Genomic DNA, 5,490 nt, shown 5'->3' on the forward strand with positions numbered 1-5,490 from the left:
GCAAAGGCATTTGACTGTGCAGATCATGACAAGCTGACATTGAGAAGAACAGAAATCTCAGAGTACTTGGTTGTGCTCATAAGGAACCTATACTTGGATCAAGAGATTTTTGTGGGAATGGAGCAGGGGAGCACTGCATGCTTTGCAATTGGGAAGGGAGTGCATCAGGGATGTAATCAGTCTCCATACCTGTTCAATATATATGCTGAGCAAATTATCCAAGAAGCTGGACTCTATGAAGAGGAGTGGATCAGGAGTAGAGGGAGACTCATCAATAACCTGTATTATGTAGATGACACAACCTTGCCTGCCAAAAGTGGGGAGGGCTTGGAACACATGCTGTGGAAGATTAAGGAATGCAGCCTTCGGTATGAATTGTACCTCAGCGTCAGGGAAACAGAGATGCTTACCATTAGACTGATAGGCAGCATCATGATGGATTGGGAGGAGGTTGAAACTGTCAACAGCTTTGTCTTGCTTGGATCTACAATTAACACCCTTGATATGAGCAATCAGAAAATAAGGAGACTCATTGCAATGGGAAAATCTGCAATTAAGGACCTTTACATATTATTGAAGAGTAGTGATGTCAGTTTGAGGACTAAAGTGTATCTGATTCAGGCCATGGTCTTTCCTATTACTAGTCATGCATCTGAGACCTGGACAATGATTAAGGATAACAGAAAAAGAAATGATGCCTTTGAGCGGTGGTGTTGGAGAAGAACACTGAACATTCCATGGACGGCCAAGAAAATGAATAGACATGTCTTGGAGAGGGTGCAGCCAGAGTGCTCTTTGGAGGCAGGAATGATGAGGCTTCACCTGACATGTTCTGGACATATTGCTAGGCGGTACTCTTCCTTGGAGAGGGACATAATGTTCAAAATAGTGGAGGGTCGGCGAAAATGAAGAAGACTCTCAATCAGATGGATCTACAAGGTGACTGCTGCAATGAGCTGTTGTGTGTCAGGAAGCGTGAGGATGGCGCAGGATAGGATTAGTTTCAGATCTTTTGTTCACAGGGTCGCTATGGGTTGTGCTCAACTCGATGTCACCTAACAACAACAAATTTTACAGGAAGAAATTGCCCATCTTTCTACAGAAAGATGGGTTTGAACTGTGGGTCTTCAGGTTGTTAGCACAACCCTTTACCAGTAGTAGTACATCACAATTTCTCAGAAATCTTTTAGAATACTTGAGTATTTTCCTTATTAAATTTTTCATAGTTATCGAATAATAATTCTAATCTCCTCTCTTAAAATATTGTATTCTCCTCTTCATTTTACTAATTATATTGTATGCAAATTTTTAACAACTGTGAGAAGCTCTAACCTGTGACATAAATTCCTACCTCAATACCATAGGAATTGTTACATATGTTACGGTAACATTCTCAAGCCACATTTTGCCAATGGACATATGTATATGTCTTTTGTAATGTGACATAAAAAGCAGAGAATTTATAAATTTAGAAATTGAAGCATAGAAGCATGTGAAATGTATAGTAAACACAGTTGAATTTGCACCTGCAGGCTGCAATAAAAGAAAAAATAACATATGGATAAAACTCTGTAAGGCGGCCTTGAGGCATAAAGTAAGTCGTAAACAACCCTAGAACAGTCAAGTGAAACTCCATTGCTGAAAATAGCCCTCAGGCATAAAAATTTCCTAAACAAGAATCTTAATATTTGACCTTAAATAATTGATGCTATATATGAGATCAAAGAATTGACATAATGGAAAATAAAAACAATTCACCCACTGGAACTTGCTAGGTAATACTTAATTGGATACTTGACTATTTAAAGTCAAGGTGAAAAGATAATAAATAAATCATATTTTTGACAATTTTCTGACAGAAATTATTATCATAATTTTCCTAACACAAATCATCTTCAAACTTCAGTTTACAATTATTTCCACTGAGCATGAATGGCAATCTAGTTTTCCTCAGGAGACTACTAATTAAAATCAATATAACTATAGTAACAAAACAAGTTTAAAGCATAAAGAATTGGATCCTTATTTCACTCCGTTTATATTGTCATGTTCTCCCACTCTTAACTTGACGTCTTTTGGACTTAATCTGTTTTCTCATGGCTAATTTTGCAAGTCAAAGAAAAAGATGGACAATCTTCTCCAGTGGGATATACTGCCTCTGAAAATGAGCTGAAGATCAGCTATGTGTCAGTTCCAAATAGATGTTATGTAGCAACAAAATATCAACAATTGATGGATGTTATGTATGGTGTATTTTATTTGCTCAACTTACCAAAAAAATCTAATATGCATTAAAATTATTTTCTTTTCAAAATCTAGTATACAATTCCAAAGAGGAAGAATTAAACAACTGTTTTTTTTAAAAAACGAGGATTTTAAAGCTGTGACCATTGGAAGGCCGATTACCTTAGGAGACTGTGTTAGTTCACTCAGCAGAATGCCCTCAAGACTCTCCCAAGTTACAAAGTATTTTTCAAAATTGTTATTCTGAGTGCTGCTTAGAATTCAATTGTGTGAATGTCCCACAATTTATCAAGCCATTCGGTAATGATTGGAAATTTGGGCTGTTTCCATGTTCTTAAGATGGTGATTAACACTGCCATGAACATTGTACAAATCTCCCTTTGTGTCTCAGTTCTAATTTCCTTCGGGTATATTCCTAGTAAAGCATTGTTGTAAAAATAGAAAGTTAACTAGTAAAACATATACAGAAGCTCAAAGGGGAGAGCTAAGGATAGGTAGAGGTGAAATCATGGGGTTACACAGTTGAAGGGGGAAAAAAGGAAAGGAATTTAAAACAACAACAACAAACAAACAAACCAAAAAAACCAAACAAACAAGGAGAGATTACCAGGCAAGGCTTTTTTTTTCTTTGTTGTGAGACATAATCCGAGTGGGTTTAAATAACCATCTCTTTGGTTAAAGGTGAATTGTTCAGTCATTTCTATTACATTCAGGGATGGAGCAATTGATAATAAAGTACTGGTGAATTTATGGAAATATATGTATATTTTAATGAAAGCAAAATGCAACAAAATTGTGTATCACTTGAGACAATAATATGACTCATCACGCTGAAAATGACAAAGAAAGCACAAATGTCATTGCATTAGCGCAACAAAAATGAATAATTAAAAATCAATCTTGAAATAACATTCTGTCGCTAATAGAATAATAACCCACACATAGATGGCCTGGTATACAAAGATTATTTAAATTTATTCAAAGATTAAGAGTTCAGCTAACTTCTGAAGACTTCAATGGATCAAACATGGAGTTAAGGTGCGTTGCTGATAGCAAACATTTTGAAAGAAAATTTAGAAATATAGATCACTACTTGTGAAATAATGTAACAAGTGAAGCAGCATCAAACACTGAATGATAGAATTTTGTTCAACTAATGACTGAATCATTACAAATATCTGTTGTAAACAACATAAACAGAAACTACACATGGGATACAAAAGAATCAAATAAAGTAAAATTGTAGAAAGAGATTAAAGAGCTTTAGAAAATATAAGAATGAAATCAGAGGCCAATTATAAAGTAGATAATTAATTGCTCATTTTTATTTTATTGTTGTTGATTGTCTTCTAGTCGAGAATGACTCATAGTGACTCTATTAACAAAAGGCCTGAAGCCCCTCTACAACATTCGACATTTATCAAAGTTCTTAGAGTGTGCATATTATTTAGGAAGTGGATGAACTTCTGCTTCCAAACCTGCCATAGTCTGTTATTGTTGTTATATGTCATTGAGTCACCTGCAATGTATAGCGACCTGATGTATAGCAGCTCTGAAACTTTTTCTGTCCTGATCCAGTCTCACTAATTCCAACCCACCAACTCTCATCACCCTAGTTACTATATCAATCCATCTCATTCAGGGTCTTCCTCTCCTGCACTGTCTGTCCGCCCTTCCGAGCATGATGTCCTTCTCCAAGGACTGGTCTTTCCTAGTCTCTTGCCCAATGAATGTGAGATGAAGTTTCAAAATCCTAGCTTCCAAGGAAAGACTTGGTTTCATCCTCTCTAAGACAGACCTGTTTGTTTTCTTGGAAGTCCATGGTACTTTCAAAACTGTTCTCCATCACCACAACTCAAAGACATCTATTAGCTTCTGTCAACCTTGGTCAATTGTCCAACTCTCAGAAGCATAACAAGTAATTGAGAAGACCATGGCCTGGATTAGGCAGACCTCTGCATCTGGACTAACATCATTGTTTTTCAGCATCCTTGAGAGATCCATCACAGCAGATTTTTCAAATGCAATTCGTCTTTTGATTTTCTGACTGCTGGTTGAGTATTTATTGCTGGTTGAGTGTCGATTGTGGATCTGAGAAAGCTGTAATAGCGAACAGCCTCTGTCTCTTATCCATCTATCATGGTGCTGCCAATTGGCCCTGTGGTAAGGATCTTTGTCTTCTTGATGTTGAGCTTCAATCCATATTGAAGTGTACAGTCCTTGACCTTTTGCAACAAGTGTTTCAGGTCTTCTTCAATTTCAGCAAGTAAGGTTGTGTCATCTGCATATCATATGTTGTTAATGAGTTTTTCTCCAATCTTGAGGCCATAGTCTTCCTCATAAAGCCCTGATTCCTGAATGATTTGTTCTGCATACAGATTGAAAAGTTATGGGGACAAGTTCCATTCCTTACTTATTCCTTTCCTAATTTTGAATGAGGCAGTGTTTCCTTGCTCTGCTCTGAGGACTGCTTCTTGGTCCAAGGATAGGTATAATGTAAGCACAATAAAGTGTTCTGATACTCATTTTCCTCAAGGTTAGCCACAATTTATTGTTATCTAAACAGTCGAAAGTCTCAATGAGACACAGATAGACATTCTTCTAGTACTCTCTGCTTTCTGCCAAGATCCATCTGACATTGACAATAATGTTCCTAGTGCAGTGACCTTTTCTAAACTCAGCTTGTATCTCTGGTAGTTCTCTGTCAATGACTATTCAAGTCTTTTCTGAATAATCTTCAGCAGGATTTTGCTAGTGTGTGATATTAGTGATATTGTTCAATAATTCCCACAATATTGGGTCTGTAGTGTAGTTGGTGGTCTGTGCCACAATCAGCACCCAGCCTGGTTTTCACTGCTGATATTGAGCTTCTCTACTGAGTTTTTCCACGAATCGATTTGATTCCTATGCATACCACCAGGTGAGATCCATGTGTATAGCCTGCGTTAATGTTTCTAGTAAAAGGTATTCACAATGAATAAATCATTGAATGTGCAGAACTCTATCATTCTATCTCCAGCCTCATTTCTCTCACCGAGCCCATATTTTCCAGCTACTGAACCTTCTTCTCTGTTTCCAACTTTTGTGTTCCAGTTGCCCATTATTATCAATGCATCTTGATTGCATGTTTGATCAACTTCTAACTGCAAAAGTTGGTAGAAATCTTCTATTTCCTCCTTTTTGACTCAAGTTGTTGGTCATATATTTGAATGATAGTGGTATTCACTGGACTTCCTTGTATGCGTA

Source organism: Elephantulus edwardii, unplaced genomic scaffold (assembly GCF_000299155.1).
Source record: "Elephantulus edwardii isolate Elephantulus edwardi_28Jun2011 unplaced genomic scaffold, EleEdw1.0 scaffold00159, whole genome shotgun sequence".
Taxonomy (NCBI): Eukaryota; Metazoa; Chordata; class Mammalia; order Macroscelidea; family Macroscelididae; genus Elephantulus; species Elephantulus edwardii.